At 35.0% G+C, this 18,560-nt stretch overlaps 1 long non-coding RNA gene across 2 annotated transcripts in view; it reads left to right on the plus strand.

Moving 5' to 3' along the window:
• Window positions 1-16,223, plus strand: part of LOC123802773 (uncharacterized) — a 203,477-nt gene extending 187,254 nt beyond the window's left edge. For both annotated transcript variants that reach the window (XR_006782645.2, XR_015727960.1), the window contains 2 exons: window positions 9,328-9,469; window positions 14,923-16,223. This is a non-coding gene — a long non-coding RNA (uncharacterized LOC123802773). The remainder of the gene's footprint in view (window positions 1-9,327; window positions 9,470-14,922) is intronic.
• Window positions 16,224-18,560: the final 2,337 nt, after the last annotated feature.

Raw genomic sequence — 18,560 nt, forward strand, 5'->3', positions numbered from 1 at the left:
CTCATGAGCAGTCTTTTAAAAGGATAGATTCCTAGTGGAAACTGTGCTAGGGCAGTCACACCAGAGATTTAATTTTAGTCAATGCTCATATATGCTAATCCTTCCATCAAGACCATTGGCTTTCTTTAAATAGCCTATAGAAGTGCCATCTGGATGAGAGTTCATGAAATTACTCATTGTTATCTGTCATGCCTATCTGTCAGCTATCAGGGTCCGGAAGTGGAACTTTTGTGGTTACACGTGTGCAGATACTATCCACCACACACACATGTACATGCAAGCATGAAGACTCACATTTTTAGGTCCTGAGATTTGATTTTGGTTGTAATATTAAACAAGATAGAATGAATGAAAACAAACGGGACTGCAGTTTTGCTTGTAAACACATAAGCACCTATTGTAATTAACTTACATGGAGATAAAGACAGATTTTCCCTTTGGTACCTATGTAAATCAAGCAAAAATTAGCTATGATAAAATCTATTTCTTAACATTCATATGTAAATTTAAAAATCAAGGATTTAATGAGAAATCATTTTAATATAAAGCAAATATTACTGGCATTGAGAACTTTCTAGAGAATTAATGTTTAGAAATAGCCTGAAAGCAAGTACCAAGCTGCTTTTTAATTAAATGGAGGAGTTAAAGGAAGGAGTTTGAAAGCATCATGTTCAGAAATGACTTCATGAAATAAATTATTGGTAATCTTGGATGAATAAGTTAAAGGAGGAAAAAGCCAACTAATATAACAACAATATACAAAAACATCCAAGTTTCTTTCTTACTTCTTCACTACTATCTGCAAATACACAATCCAAGATAAAACAACTTTGACACAAAAGAATAATACCAAGAAGAGCTTATTATTTGGATCAACTGCTTTAAAAAGGTAACAGGAAAAAAATTAACATTTCAGTGTAAGATCAGATGAATGACAATTTCATGAAGTTTATAATAAGGATCGTATTGGCTATAATAAATGTGTTTGGACATTATATTTGGGAAATATGTAAATGTATCTGGATACAAACAAATATACAGTTGCTAATTTAAACAACTTCAAGAAAAGTTCATAAATTTAATAAGGCTAGACTGTTGTCTGATATTGTAAAATGTGTAGAAGCATCAGTGGTATATCGAAGTCACAGTCATAGATGGTCATAGAATCTGAACATCAGTGCAGGAGTTGTCCAATTTGCATAACCATAAAAACCTCGACTGATTTGTGACTGCAGAATCATCATATGTGTCTTAAGCATATTTAGGAACATATTTACAGCCAGTAAAGGTGCAAAAAGCAATACTACTCTTTAGAGAACCAACCATTAAAAAGGAGCCCTCCACTACAGAGTTTAAAACTCCTAGCTTTGATGGTCCAGTGTCACCTGCTGTCACTGCAGATGTGTATGTGAGGCCTCCTGCTCTCTCAGCTTGAAGGCTGAGTCTCAGCCTGAGGCAGAGCCATATCCTGTGATGGGATGCTCTCCACAGTGGTAGCATAGCAGCTTTCAAAGTGAGAAAAAGATCATCTGTATTTTTAAGCCAACGAATGGACTAGAAATCCACCTAGGAATGAGTGTATAAAAGAAGGATCAATCTATGTAATTGAAAATTTTCATATTGTGTATATTTGTCATGTTGACTATTTCTATAATAAATATAAATAAAGTGGAAGGACTCCTGTGGCCACTTTCCACTTACTACACTTAAGCGATGGAGCAAATGTAACATGGTTCATTATAGGTATTGGCTGTCCTTTGCAAAGCTTTGCTCGATACCTTACTTCTAAGAACTTAGTTCTCATATCTGTTCAAAAAGAAATTAAAAATCAAATATTCCTAAAGGAAGGATTCCAAAATATTTCTGATACTAAGTAAATAAAAAATAATAACCTTCAGGACTTTCCAATGTTTTCTGTCCATAAGAAAAAGGAAAAAGATGTATACAGATAGGAAAGCAAAAAATGCAACCCTCCTTATAGAAAGATAACAAATGTTCTACTAAAATAACTGAGTCTAGCAAGACTACATAAGGTCACCATAAAAATTAATCATACTTTATATGTTGGTAACAGAGCTGGAACTTTAACAAAATACGATTTAAAATATCACCAAAAGCATGAATTTAAGGTTACCTTTTTAAAAACATATGCAGGAACTCTCCTTCAAAAACTATGACATATTACTGAGAGAAATTAAGTAAGAGCTAAATAAATAGAGATATGCCACTTTCACCATTTGGAAACCTCAATATTGTTAAGAGGTTGATCCTCCCAAATTGATCTGCAGATTTATTACAATCAAAATCAAAATTATTCCAACATCTTCTTTTTAAATAGAAATTTTCAAGTACATTTTAAAACTTACATGTAACTTGGACTTAAAATACTAAAAACAAATTTTAAGAAGATTAATGAAGCTGGAACTTTCACATTATCTAATTTTAAGAATTACTATACAAGTACAATCAAGAGAGTGTTATTGACAAATTGTTAGGTAGATCGATAGACCAGAATAGAGTACAGAATTAATTCCAAACGTATCTAGTCAATTGATATTTGACATCATGCCAAAGTAATCTAATAGGGAAAGGGATGGTATTTGTTTTTGTTTTTTTAACAAACAGTGCTGGGAAATTAGATAGCTTTATGTAAAAGAATGAACCTTGATCCTTTACCCATACTATAATAAAATTAACTCAAAATATTAGAGTTAAGACTATAATACTTCTGGAGGAATATATAGCAGGAAATATTTGTAACCATTACTTAGGCAAAGATTTCTTAGGATAGAAACTTATAGGTTGTTATAGAAATAAAAGACAAAATTAGCAATATGAAAACTAAAAACTTCCATTCTTAAAAAAATACTATTAAGGTTTTGAAAAAAGAAGCAACAGACTGGAAGAAAACAGTTTTTAAAACTCCTTTTTGTAAAAAGCCTATATTTATAATATTTAAAGGAATCTTAAAACTAAATAATACAAAGAAAACAACCTAGGGGGCAAAGGTTTGAAGAGTGCATCACCAAAGAAGATATATGAATGGCCAATCGGTACAAAAAAGATGTTCAAAAACTGTGGTCATCAGTGAAAGGCAAAAAAAAAAAAATTGATAATACATCACTATACATTTATTAGAAAAGCTAAAACATAAAAAAAATTTAAATATAAAAACAACACCTGACAATCCCAAGTGCTGACAATGATGTAAATAAACTAGATTTCTCATACATTACTGGTGGGAACACAAGTGGTATAGCCATTTGGGGGAAAAAAAAAGGTTAGTAGGTTTTTACAAACAATATATGGCGCTATAACCCTACCCCTAAATATATATATACCTAAGGGAAATGAAAATTATGTTCACACAAAAGTCCGTATGGCAATATTTACATGAAATTTATTCATCATTGCCTAGAAGTAGACAAACTTTTGTGTGACTTCATTTATATAATATTCTGGAAAGTTAAATTTACTGGCACAGAACAGGAGTTGGGGGGTGAGAATTAACCACAAAGGTGTCATATAAGGAAATTTTTAGGGTGATGCTGTTGTTTTGGATCGTGGTGGTAGATAATAACTCTAGCCCTAGGTCTGACTGCATATTTGTTAAAAATCGTGGAATTGTCTGCCACAAACAATAAACTATGCTACATAAAAATTAAAAACCAAATCATTCAAGGGTATCACAAGAAGGACTGCATATTGTGGCAAATGAATCTAATTATATTACAAGTGTATGATAAACTCCATCAAAAGGTAGGAATTAAGTAGCTGACCTAAGAAACTCCAAAAAGCAGTGTTGTAACTGGACACTATGAGATGAAAGACAAAAAAAGTTTACATAAATACTGTATTCTAGGGTGGTTTTTTTTTTTTTCTCAAAGCAGTACTGGTTAGCAATTAAGAAACAATCTGACTTATATACTGAAGTTGAAGACAGGAATATAAAAAGGTGTAAATGATGAGCCAGCCATTTCACCCTCTGAGAAAGAAGTTAGAAAGCTTACGGGAAGGAAGGATAGAATAAATCCTGTGGTCCTGGATCAGAGTAGAAGATATCAGTATCAACTCATGTTCATCTTAAAATATCTGCAAACGTAGAGACACAGAATTAAACACAGTATTTTGTAGGCAAGACTGTCCACACAGTGTATTTCCTAGCTCTTCTCTGGAGACAGACCAGAAGCAATGACACCCCAGTAGAAACTGGTACACCCACTGCCCAGATCTTAGCTTCCAAATGTCATAAGCCACCAGAAGTACCCAAAGCTCTGAAGACAAGTGTCTACTTTTAAGGCTGGAGCAAAGGAAATACAGGATAATCCAGAATCTTCTTGTAGCTCCAAAAAGTCACGAAGTACTTAAAAGTGAAATTGGGGCAATATCAAATGACACGGAAACTAACTTGAAAGAGCTCCTAATGGACCTAATGTAACAGTCTAATGTGGGGGGATCTGCCTCCACTCACAATAGACATACTAAGAATCCCTAGTTTTAAAAATCTACCAGAAACATTTGAAAAGAATTAGTTATGAATTGAAAATATAAAAGTTGAAAGTCTGCAAAGTATATATGCATTATAAACACTAGGTTAGTTCTATGGCTATCAATTGCTTAGCCCTACTGGGTAATGCATATGGACCTGTACTGAACTCCTTGAGGCCAGATAAAATAACCTGCCTTCTCCCACAAAACTCCTTATAGTACCTCAAAAAAAATGACAATTTTTGCATTTTATATAGAAAATTTAGATTATTTTACACACTTATTGGCCTGCTCAGTGAAGAAAAGTCACAAAAACTTTAGAAGAAACTTAGAAGTTGTTGAGTTTAATCATATATATAACGCATAAGTATACTTTGTTATACAGTGCAGTACTCAGGCTCTTCTTGACCATCTCATGATAATCTTTTCTGCTCATTATTAATAGATATTAATGCATGTTTTATTTATCTTGTATCATTATATACATTTTAATTAATTTGCGTTTTATTTAAGGAAAAATGCAGATACTTGTCAAATTCTTACTTTGGTGCCATATAATACTTATAACTCAAAATATTTTATAAAGTTTTTTCATAGATTTGATGTCATCTCATCTTTATTTTTATGATGGAAAAAGAGTTTTAAATATTAACCACCATAAAGTATAAAGTAATAATTTTTATTTTTTAAAATATTTTATTTATTTATTTATTTAAGAGAGAAACAGAGATAGAGACTGAGTGTACAAGCAGAGAGGAGAGGAAGAAGCAGATTCCCACTGAGCAGGGAGCTGGGATCATGATCTGAACCGAAGGCAGACGCTTAACCAACTGAGCCACCCAGGCGCCTCAAAATAATCATTTTAAAAGGCCCTCTATTGATAAAGGTTTTATTACTATGGTCTCTCCTTCTCTACCCTCCCACCCCACAGCACAGACCTACTCTGGTTTCTGTTTAGTATCACAGTGCTCCTTGTCAACACAAATTAACTCGGGAGGTGAACGGTTTGTTTTTTGTTGTGACTTCTTCAGGCAATAAACAAAAACCCAGAATAAATAAAATCTGAAATACTTATGCTGGCAGGTCTATTGCCATGATTTATGGTCAATGTAGATTTTCCTCTTACAGTAAAGTCTTATGTCGGAAATATTTTGTCAATAACAATATTACACAAAACACAATCATAGTAATATTACTGGAAAAATGTATTGGTGTATAGAAGCAGGCTTTAGTTCATCAAGGAATATTATTATAAAACAGTTTTGGTAAAGAATGTTTAGCTTCGTGTTTGTCAAAGGGAAGGAAGAGCTATTTGAGGCTCAACTTTTTCCTGTTAGCACACATGTATTTCATGCTCTTTGTTATGCTGGCTTTCCATTAAATTTATTTATGCTCCATTGCTCTTAGGAGAAAATAATACTCATACAGAATTTTAGTTGATTTGACTCTAACAAATAGCATTCTGTATTTTCTTCTTTAGTGACGTTCCCATGCTACTGCTTTCCTCATACATAAGAAACTTTAGTAAAACCACCAAATTATGGGGCGCCTGAGTGGCACAGTGGTTAAGTGTCTGCCTTCGGCTCAGGGCGTGATCCCGGCGTTATGGGATCGAGCCCCACGTCAGGCTCCTCTGCTATGAGCCTGCTTCTTCCTCTCCCACTCCCCCTGCTTGTGTTCCCTCTCTCGCTGGCTGTCTCTATCTCTGTCAAATAAATAAATAAAAATCTTAAAAAAAAAAAAACCACCAAATTAGATTTTGACTTTTTATACTACTTATCAGTCATATTTTAACAGTGTTATTGAGGTACGATTGACGTACAATGAATGGCAATACTTAACGTGTATAGTTTTATTTGTTTTAATGCACATTCATAGAACCATCACAATAATCAAGATAATGGACATATCTATCACTTCCAAAAGTTTCCTTGTGTCCTTTTTTTAATCCTCTCTTTGGTCCCTCTTTTCTTCAGGAAAACACTAATCTACTTTCTGTGACTATACATTAGTTTCCATTTCCTATATTTTTAAAAGTAGAGCCATATTATATATTCGTCTTTGCCTGGCTTCTTTCACTCAGCATTATTTGGAGATCGGGACATATCGTGTCATGCAGCAATAGCTTCTTTTTTTTGCTGAATACTATTCCATTATGTATGCACATATCACAATTTGTTTCTTTATGCGCATGTTAATGGACATCCAGGTTGATTCCAGTTTTTTACTATATCAACTAAATCTTCGTATGGACATTTACTATTATTTCTCTTCCTAGGTCAATACCCATGAGTGGAATAGCTGGATTACACTGTAGGTACAGGTTTAATTTTTAACAAACTTCCAGGGTATTCATGGAGACTATAGAGAAATTTGAGGAGTAATTCATACGGTCAATGTGATAGCTACAATACCTGTCAAAACTTTACATCTTTTCATGTAACGGAAAGGTGAGAAATTCGTCAGTTATCAGAAGAATGGCTCTATCTCATTAGGGGTAGATATAGCATTGTTTGGTTGTGGTATGGAAGTTCCAATGGTGATAAAAAGATGTATATGGAAAGTGAAAAGCCAAATTAGCAATTTATTACCTCTCAGCTCCAAATTCACCCTTATTTGCCTCCTCTGTGATAATGAAGATAGTCTGTAAAAACTTCTACTTTGTCACCTGGTACAATGTTAACCCTGGTCAATAGAGGACAAACATGAAAGAAGAAGGGTTGTTTTCTTCCTGGTTTCTATGTATCTTGTTTGCTCACTAGGCTCCTGGAAAGTGCTCTGTCTTGCTTACCAGTTTCCTGGGGAATACCCTTTCTCTAGTTACCATCTCCAATGCTCATGCAATTTATCTTGCCCTAGATTTCTACACATTAGATTTTTCCAGTGCTTGATTCCTCAGTGCATGCTCCTATCTTTATGTCTACCAAGAATCTGGCTCATTTGACCTTCAAAATATACATCTCTATTGAATAAATAAATGAATAATTCAACATTAGAAAATCTTCAGAGGGGTGCCTGGGTGGCGCAGTCGTTAAGTGTCTGCCTTCCGCTCAGGGCGTGATCCCGGCATTCTGCGATCGAGCCCCACATCAAGCTCCTCTGCTGGGAGCCTGCTTCTTCCTCTCCCACTCCCCCTGCTTGTGTTCCCTCTCTCGCTGGCTGTCTCTCTCTGTCAAATAAATAAATAATAATCTTAAAAAAATAATAAAGTCCAAATGGTGTTTAAAAAAAAAAAAAGAAAATCTTCAGAGATTTTTATCACTAGAAGATGGCCCAGTTTGCAAAAAGGAATAGTACCATCTGTTTCCATTTTTAAACTCCATAAATGTTATTTCTTATAAATTAATATTGTAAAAATGGTGTATGTTGTAACTAAGCATACGATTAACGTTAATATCTATGACCAGGAATTAGCAACAAGTCAGACTCTTGGTCATTAGTATTAAAGAACATGGTCACCTTATTGGTTTAAATGAGAATCTATACTTTTACTCTTATTATGGCGATAGTGCCTTCTGTGAGAAGCATCAATTTTAGAAAAGTATGAAAAGGAACAAGACGACATGTTAGAAGGTTATTGCAGATGTCTGGTTACAAACTAATGGTGGCTTAGTCTAGGTTGTACATACCATGGCTAAAAATTAATGAAATACATATTTTAAAAGTAGAGCCATTCATACTGAATGTTGGATGGGTTATAAAAAATAAGGGAAATAAGACAGATAGAGCTAACTCAGATCTGTGGCTCAAGTAAATGTGCAATTGACTAGAATGATAAACACAGGAAGAAGGGTGTGTTTGAGTGGGACAGGACTTTAAGATTTCCATTCTCACTTTGCTAAGTTTAGATAGCTAAAACACATCCATGTGAAAATATCACAATGTAGTTGGAAGTACCAGAGCAGTTCTCAGAGTTGAGCTCCATAGGGATATGAGTTGCGAGAGTATTCATGGTGTAGCTGAAACATTTACTGCTCACCAAAAATCTATGTGTTCTCCCGATTTACCAGCCCTCCTGGATTTAGGCAGGGGTGATTAGTTATGCTGAAGGGCTGTGATTGAAAATCATATATGTCATTTTCAGACCAAATCTGAAAAGACAATGTGTGACCATTTCGCTCGTCCTTTGCCCTGCTAACTCCGATGGCTAAGTTTTCATATGATGCATTAAAATATGATAGACTGTTCACCAGCCTATTTTCCCAAATGACTATTAGGTTTTATATTGTCTATTAGAATCAATTGAAAACATCAAGAGAATACCTGAATATGTAGGTCTAGAGTTCAGAATAGAAGTCCAATCTAAAGATATACATTTGGAAATCATGAACATATAAATGTTTTTAAGTGTTGATAAAGATTCTTTGATCAAACCTGAGTCAATGTCTTAAATATCCTGGACCTATATGTGCACTCCTTGTAAATCTAGTTTTAGCAAAACCCTGCTAATTCAGTTAAACCAGAACCCCCCCCCCCCCACTCTCAATATCTTATCCCCCTGTTTATCTGTTAGGTTGCTCATCCTTCACCATCCCCCAGATGATATCTGACCACCCTGGTCTGTCTTCAGCAAGAATCCTGAATCCTGTTAGGTAGGGTTAGCCAGAACCCCCCATATCCCTGATGTTTCCTCTTAGTAATTTTCAATCCACTGACCCCCACCCTGCTCCTAGGCTATCAATTTCCACCTGCCCATGCTTTATTCAGAGTTGAGCCCGATCTCGCTTCCCAAAGTAAAATCTCTTTACAGTGGTCCTTGTACCTATCATAATGGTCCTGAATAAAGTCTGTCTTACCAACTATAACAAGTAACATTGAATATTTTTTTTTCTGTAACAGTATCCAGAATGACTCTGATCGGGAAGTGAATAAAGGCAAGTAAAGAAAATAGATGCTATAAGAACTGAGCCAAGAAGCACTGGAAAGAGCTAAGACAAAGGGGATGTACAATTAAAGAGGCTGAGAAAGAATAGGATTTGAGGTAAGAGAAAAATCAAGAGGGTAGTATTCTGAAAGCTATGCACAGAAAATATTTTGAGGAGAAATCAGCCTACTACTCTGTATTGTTGATCTATCAAGTAAAATTTAGATTTGTATTGACTACTGCATATAGAACAGGGAGGAAATTTGTGACTTCGAGACAAAAGTTTGGAAGAGCAATTAATATATAAAAACTAATTGTAGGGGATTTTTAAAAGAATGGGAGGAGAGAAATTATGTTCAAAGACTGAAGACAATAACAACTTTAGAAGATTTTTTTTTCCCCTGGAAAACAGAACAGGCAGATGGATCATTATGATGGGGGGATTTGGAGTTAACATTTGTTGTTGTTGTTGTTGTTGTTGTTGTTGTTGTTGTTGTTGAGACAGAGAAAGTGTGTGCAACTGGAAGGGAAAGGAAGAATATTAAGCAGGCTCCATACCCAACATGGAGCTGAAGTGGGGCTCAATCTCACAACCCTGAAATCATGACCTGAGCTGAAACAAAGAGTTGGACATAAAACTGAATGACCCCCAGAGGTTCTTTTTTTTTTTCTTTAAAGATTTTTATTTATTTATTTATTTATTTATTTATTTATTTATTTATTTGACAGAGAGAGACAGTGAGAGAGGGAACACAAGCAAGAGGAGTGGAAAAGGGAGAAGCAGCCTTCCCGCCAAGTAGGGAGCCCGATACAGGGCTCGATCCCAGGACCCTGGGATCACGACCCAAGCTGAAGGCAGACGCTTAACAGCTGAGTCACTCAGGTGCCCTCCCCCCTCAGAAGTTCTTTTTAAGATGAAAGAAATGCATATTTTTATGCTCATGAAAATTATTTGATAGAGAAAAAGTGGATGATGCAAGAAACCCGAAGTGATTACTCTTTCTTTCTTTCTTTTTCTTTCTTTCTTTCTTTCCTTTCTTTCTTTCTTTCTTTCTTTCTTTCTTTCTTTCTTTCTTTCTTTCTTCTTTCTTTCTTTCTTTCTTTCTTTCTTTCTTTCTTTCTTTCTTCTTTTTTTTTTCTTTTTTTTGGTGAAATTCTGAAGTGATGTTGCTGAGTAGAGAACATGTGATATGATCCAGTACATGATAGGAATTCCTAAGAGCACTGGGAGAGTTCATGTATAGTAACAAGAGAGAAGGCAGATTAGAATGCCACAAATGCAGTTTGGCACAGAGGTATTAGGATTACATTATCTTCTGACAGCTTCTATTTTCTCAGCAACAGAGAAAGTAAGGCCATCAGCTGAAAATGAAGAAAGGGAAAGAGATACCTGAGAGAGAGGGGAGAAGAGAAGCTAGGTATTAGCTATTTTAGGAAGCTGACAGTATGAGCATTCTAAGGGAATGCAACAGAGTTGCTTGGAAACATTGTTCAAAAACGACCATAGATTCTGAATATAGGGCAAACTATCATTTACTTTGCCATCACAAGAGAGTAGGAAAGGCATTATCACCATCAAAGCTGGAGATCATCATACCATCTCAACTAGGAAAGAAAGAACAGTGTTGTAATATCAAAGTATCCCCTACATTTTTTTTGCAAAAGCAATAAATCTTTTTAAATTTTATTATGTTAGTCACCATACAGTACTTCATCATACACCACTACAGTTTTTGATGCAGTGTTCCATGATTCATTGTTTGCGTATAACACCCAAATGCTCATTGCAATACTTGCCCTCCTTAATACCCATCTCTGGGCCAACCCACCCCCCACCCCCCTCCTCTCTGAAACCCTTAGTCTGTTTCCCCGAGTCCATAGTCTCTCATTGTTCGTCTCCCCCTACAATTTCCCCCCCCTTCATTTTTCCCTTCCTTCTCCTAATGTCCTCCATGCTATTCCTTATTTTCCACACATGAGTGAAACCATATAATTGTCTTTCTCTGCTTGACTTATTTCACTTAGCATTATCTCCTCCAGTCCCGCCCATGTTGCAGCAAATGTTGAGAATTCGTTCTTTCTGATGGCTGAATAATATTCCATTGTATATATGTATCACATCTTCTTTATCTATTCATCTGTTGAAGGGCATCTCAGCTCCTTCCACAGTTTGGCTATTGTGGACATTGCTGTTATGAACATTGGGGTGCACATGGCCCTTCTTTTCACTACATCTGATTCTTTGAGGTAAGTAGCCAGTAGTTCAATTGCTGGCTCACAGGGTAGCTCTATTTTTTAACTTTTTGAGGAACCTCAATACCATTTTCAAAAGTGGCTATACCAACTTGCATTCCCACCCACAGTGTAAGAGCTGGAAATCAGCATACCATCTCAATCAGGAAAGAAAGAACAGTGTTGTAATAACAAAGTATCCCTACATTTTAATTATAACAATAGTTTATATCTAATTAGCCTAATCAAAAACATGTGACAAAGGGTTTTATTCCATGTATGCCTTCATAGATTAAGTTGACAGATGCTTTTACAATAGAACACATGTATCCTTATGCTGTTAATCAGAGAAAGAAACAGACTGCAAAATGGCATGCTAGTTCTTAAATGTTTTAGCCTGGAAGTGTTGTATGCCACTTCACTCACAATCCATAGGTTAGAACTAGTCACCTGTTTCTGACCAACTGCAAGGGAAAAATGTAGAAGAGCCAAAAGAAAATCAATGAGTAATAAATGTCTATAACCCAACGTTTCAGTTATTTAACATAACAAAATTATGACTTTCTTTTGTACCAAAGTACATATTAAAGACCACTCAGAGAATTTACATGAATATTTAGTGTACATGCTAGTAACTGGTAAGAGAGCATCACATTCCCAACAAAATATGGATCCTAATTGATTTAATGGACATTTTGAGGCCATTCAAAAGCATGTTATTACCACTTCAACCTAAGTGTCCAAGTCTTTCTGAGTTAAAGTCCTCAAAATATTAGGAATAGGGATTTGAGCTACCTAAGATAATTTCAATAAGGGGAGATGATCTGTAGTATTGTCTGATGGCATGAATTTCAAATATAGGGATGGAGAATGAATAGTCAGAAAGTAGCAATGAGGTACAAAGAGAAAACCCGTTCCCTCCCATAAACCAGTGGTAGAGAATCAGTGAAAAGAATGAAGCACCCATTCTTGGAAGGGTTATTGGAAGAGTACAACTTGCTGAAAATCTTTCACCTAAAGCAACTGATGAAAGGATCACTCAGAAATAAGTTGGAGGACATAGAGAATGTTAATAATGACTAAGAGTTACTGAAGGTACAGTAGAGGTTCATGGGATCAGAAGAGGAGGCACACAGAATCAACGAGGCTTACAGTGAGGAGGAGTATGGATGACTTTTGTGGTGACTTAATTAAACAAAGATGAAGAATCTAATGTGAATAGTTTGGGTAAGGCTGTGAGGGTTGGGAGAGCAGGAGAAGTGAGGATTCTTGCATGAAACATAAAAACCAAAACAAACGATATAGTCAAGTGAGGTAGAGAAAACTAAAACAGTGATGTCACAAAAAGAAATCAGATATCGACAATGTTTAAAGCAAAGAATGTCAGGGTGCGTGGGTGGAGCAATTGGTTAAGTGCTGGGAGTCCTGGATTCGCTCAGGTCATGATCTCAGGGTCAGGAAATCAAGCTCCAAGTAGGCTCCACGCTCAGCACAGAGTCTGCTTGAGATTCTCTCTCCCTCTTCCTCTGCCCCTCCTGCCTATGTTCTCTCTCTCTCTCAAATAAATAATTAAATCTAAAAAATAAAAAAGAAGAAGAAGAATGGCAAACTGCTAAAATGATGCTGAGAGAACTTGTGTGTGTGTGTTCATACACATGTTCATTCGTTGTTTTGGTCTTGGTTTTGGTTTTTTGACTGTGATAGATTCTGGAGTGACTATTGTCCTTACTGGGGAAAGACAGATATTATTTTTTCATGACTCATTTATTTATCCATACTTTGAAATATATATATATATATATATATATATATATATATATATATATATATATATATATTAGCGAGAGAGAGAGGAAGAGAAAGAACAAGAGTGAGCACACATACTCTGTGTTAAGTACTATTAAAGACTCCAAAATAAGAAAACAGCACAAAATTCCCTGTCCTCCTTCATTAACTTCTGATGGTTTTTTGTTCATCATGCTAAGCAATAATTAAGAAAGATTCTGTCTTCCTAAAAATTGTTCTTGGCTAGACTATAGAGAAACAGGAGAAACTCAAAATCAACCACTAATTTGGTTGTTGATACTTATAATCAAGGTAAGAAATCTCATGAAAAATAATTCATAATAAATGTGTGGATTAAACAGTGCCCTAATTAATGACTGTTAATGGATCTTTTTTACAATGGATATTGTTTAGAATTTGGTCTTTATTTGGAATATTATTATAAAAATTTGTTTTGAAACACACAGTGAATGGCAATGCATTTTAAAGACATAGGGTATTCTTTCAAATTAAAATATGATTGTTATAGTAACATAAAACATACTTTAAAAAAATATTAATGAGATTTCAAATTTGAAATCTGTAAGATTTACATAGATGGCTGCTGTATAAAATGGCTTTGCTGTCTTCTATAGCAAAGCATGAACAATAAAAAGGAGGGTTTTATATTAGGTTTCATAGCATTATAATTGTCTATGCTAAACTATATCTGGCTCTACTTATGATAAACAGGAACGCTGATAGAAATTGCTAGAATAATCCTACTCTCTTTTCTCTTGGAATGTTTGGCATAATAAAAAAAGTTTGTTACTTTGGGGGGTACCTTACAAATATATTGATTTGTTTAGAAAATGTCTTTTCCTTATATCTAAGACATCTAAACTCAGATTCACATTAAGTTTTTGGAAAGTATAGGTGGAATCTGTTTTATGTAACATAATTGACAATTTTTCCTGAGGTCCACAATTGATGGAAGAGAATACTATATAATGTGATGCTTATGAAAAAGCTATTATAATAGAGATCAGACTTTTACAATTTGAGAGGCAAATATAAATTGAATTAAAGTCTGAAAGAAGCACTAAGTTTTGAGGTTGTCCTAAACTTTGGGTAATTTAGGTATCAATAACAGAATAAATAAAGATAACATGTGCATACTTACACACAAGAGAACAACGGTAAAGTACTGTTGATATGATAGCTTCTTGCAGCCCTACAGGTTATCTACTACACCTGCTTCATAAAGGAAGAACTGAGACTTCAAAGACTAAATAAGTAGCCCAAGACCAGAATTGGATTGGAACCCAGTTTCCTGAATATCAACTCTTTCCTCATTTTGCTTTATGACACTGTTTCTTTAGATGTGTTATTGTTGAGAAGATATAATATCAAGTTGGGACCAACTTGACTTGAACCTGAGCTTTCATTCTTAATTATTTTAGATTCCCTGTCTCCTAAATCTAAGATTAGAGCTTAGACTTTCACACTTGGGACAATATATAACACGGAAGTGGTGACTTTAGTAACTCCATTATTACTGCTTTTCTCTATAGAAGAACTCGCTCTGGCAGGAGAGGGTGGCAAGTTTTATTTTGAGGCCAAATATTCATAACATCAGACTAACTGAAGACATTGAGCCAGCCTGTCTGAGCTTAGATGAGCCTGGGATCGGATCTTTTTCCGGGTATGATGCCATGTAAAGAAAGGGATGATGAAGAAGATCACTGAAGACTCAAGAATATGTCACAATTTATTCTACTCTGGTGTTCAAGATGATTCCCAACTTCCTGTCCTCTGACATTATGCTGATTCTCAAGATTCTCCCTGCTTTCGCTTCTCACTGACTTTCACTTACGTATATAACCAAAGCCAAAAAACAAAACAAAACAAAACAAAACAAAAAACAAACAAAACAAAAAACAAATTTCAATGCAATGGTACAAGAACAATTTGTACTTTGTACTATGTTCTTGTCTTAAATTGTACTACACTTTCAAAAACAGTCACATGCCTCTATTTTTAGTAAATTATAAGACATTGAGTCAGATTTTATGTATCAGTGTTGGACTTTTAAACAAATCCATATAGAAAATGTCTTGGAGACTGGTTTCTGAAAATGCTTTTTATCCAGTGTGCTCAGAGATTACAAAAGAAACATGATGCATTCTAAAGAGAACACACAGACAATTTTTTTTTTTTTTGTCTCCCAGTTTGGAGGGATAATAAAGAGGCAAAAATCAAGCAATCAAAATAAAACCCAAAATAGATCAGCACTTTATACAATTTAAATAATATGATAGTTGTTGCTATGGTTTACAAATTATACATGAAGGGTGCTTTTAAATAATTAAGTCTTTCCCATCTAAGAAAATTTGGGAGTGATTTTTCAGAATGTTTCATTGAGGGGCGCCTGGGTGGCACAGCGGTTAAGCGTCTGCCTTCGGCTCAGGGCGTGATCCCGGCATTATGGGATTGAGCCCCACATCAGGCTCCTCCGCTATGAGCCTGTTTCTTCCTCTCCCACTCCCCCTGCTTGTGTTCCCTCTCTCGCTGGCTGTCTCTATCTCTGTCGAATAAATAAATAAAATCTTTAACAAAAATGTTTCATTGAGTTAAAACAATATTTATTAAAAGCACATTTATTAGGATGAGTAAGTAGTTTATAGCAGTTAATGTTATGATCTAAACTCTCTAAAGGGTTTCGAGAAAGGGCTACATTGTATTTGATGTGTTCTGGTCTTTAACTTTTACTAACATGGATGATATTTTTGATAAAAATAAATCCTGAGATAACTATTCAATAAAGTAGATATAATTGAGTTTCCTTTACAATTGACAGGTGTCTTGCCTTTTCCCCCTGTATATAAGAAATATTTAGAAATTTGTATTTTAGTGCTAAGAAAAGCATAAATAAAACTAGAGAAAACAAGGAAACTGGGTTCTAGGCATGAAACTTAGGTGCTTTGTGACTTTTGTCATTCAATTTAACCTCATTCGTATGTTCTGAAGCACAGCATACTAAAGGGTATTAGCTTTTGGGAGTCAAAACATCTAGAATCCTGATTCTGTGATCTGTGTAAGTTTAAACAAATTTCTAAACCTTCCTAAGTCCTGTTTTTCTTATCTATTACCTGCAATAGACGTAATAAATAATAACATATCTTCCAAGGTGGTTTTAAGTATCGAATATGATGATATACATAAACGTATCATTCATGGTATGTAAAAGTATAGTTAAAACAGTATTTCAATACAAATGAATAAAATTGGTCAACATATAGGTAGAGAAACTCAAAACAATTATTTATAGAAAAATGGGGAAGTGAGTATAAAAGGTGTTTACCCTTTGACAAATTAATTCTAATTTTATGACTTAAACTTTAAGAAATAACTCTAAATATTGGTTGGAATGGGGCAACTGAGGCTGAAAGCACGTAATATGTATCACACTGTTATTTGAAAGAAAAGGAAACAATTTAATTGTTCAACAATAAGGATATAGTTTAGTAATTTTGGGAACATTCAATAAAATTCAATGTGCTTATAATAAATTTACAGCAGAATAAGCAGATTGCAAAATGATCATTTATCCAAGGCATAGAAAAAAGGTTATTCTTTTTTTTCTTTTTCTTTGTATTACTAGAACATAAAATAAATAAATTTATTGACTTATACTTTGGATGATCTTGCTTTGGCTTAAAACTCCAAGTCATTGTGCTCCATATTGCTGCTTTTCTTTCTCATTTTTCATACATAGGTGATTAGATTATCTAAGCAAAGGCATATAAATGTAAGTCAAATTTCATCCTATTAGGATGAACTCAACTTTTCAGATATTCTGCAGTCTCAAGTATTCACTCTAAATTTAAAGGGCATGCCCTCCAGCAGGTTGCACTTTCTAAGTTTGTGTGTATGTTTTTTCAAAGATTTGATTGATTGATTGAGAGAGCGAGCACAGGTACCCAAGATCACAACCCCAGCCAAAATCAAGAGTCCGGTGGTTAACTGACTGAACCACCCAGGGACCCCAGCAGGTTGCACTTTCTAAATATGGCTCCAACTTTTCCCAACCTACCAGTTCTTATATCAAAAGCTACACTCTATTACCCCTTCCTTTGAATAGTGGGGTGCCTTTGTGGCTACCTCAACTGGTAGAATAGTGTGGGGGAAATGAGACTATGTGGCTCCAAGAAAACCATGCCCCAACCGCCTTCTGCCTGCAAAAACTTGATCTCAGGACCCCAGGATCATGATCTGAGCCGAAGGCAGCCGTTTAACTGACTGGTGCCCAAGAATACCTTTTCTTTCCCTCTTACATTAGGTAGGATTTCCAGGACGATGTTGAATAAAGTAGTGTGAGGAGGTATCTTGTCTTATTTCTCATGTTGAAGGGGAAAGTATCTAGTTTCAACCCATTACCTATAAAATTAATTACAGATTATTTGTAGATATTCTTTATGAAATTAAGGAAGTCACCCTCTCTTCCTAATTTGCTGAGAGTTTTATGATGAATGATGTTGGGGTTTTGTCAATTTTACTTTCCCTAAATTTATTAAGGTGCTAATATGTTGCTGCTTCTTTAACGTGTTCATGTGGTAAAATACATTAACTGAATTTTGAATCTTGAATCACCCTTGCACACATGGAATAAATCCAGTTGGCTGTGGTGCTTAATACTTTTTATACATTTTTGGGTTTGATTTGCTAATATTCTATTAAGGATTTTTACATTTATATTTATGAGATCAGTCTGTAGTTTTTCTCTCCTATAATGCTTTTATTTTGGTATTAGTGAAATTCTGGCCACATAGAATGAGGAAGTATTTTCTGTGCTTCTATTTACTGGAAAAGATTGTAGAAGATGGGAATAATTTCATCCTCAAATATTTGGTAGAATTTACCAGTGAGGGCACCTGGGTGGGTCAGTTGTTAAGCGTCTGCCTTCGGCTCAGGGCGTGATCTCGGGGTCCTGGGATCCTGCTTCTTCCTCTCCCACTCCCCCTACCTGTGTTCCCTCTCTCACTGGCTGTCTCTCTCTCCGTCAAATAAACAAATAAAATCTTTTAAAAAAAAAAAAAGAATTTACCAGTGAAACTATCTGGGAATGATGCTTTATTTTTTGGAAGGTTTCATTGTCAATTTAATAATTTCTACCAATTTCAGAACTGCCAGGGAAGATGACAGAGTAGCA

The sequence above is a fragment of the Ursus americanus genome, chromosome 20 (genome assembly GCF_024610735.1).
Source record: "Ursus americanus isolate L20-20 chromosome 20, mUrsAme1.1.p, whole genome shotgun sequence".
NCBI lineage: Eukaryota > Metazoa > Chordata > Mammalia > Carnivora > Ursidae > Ursus > Ursus americanus.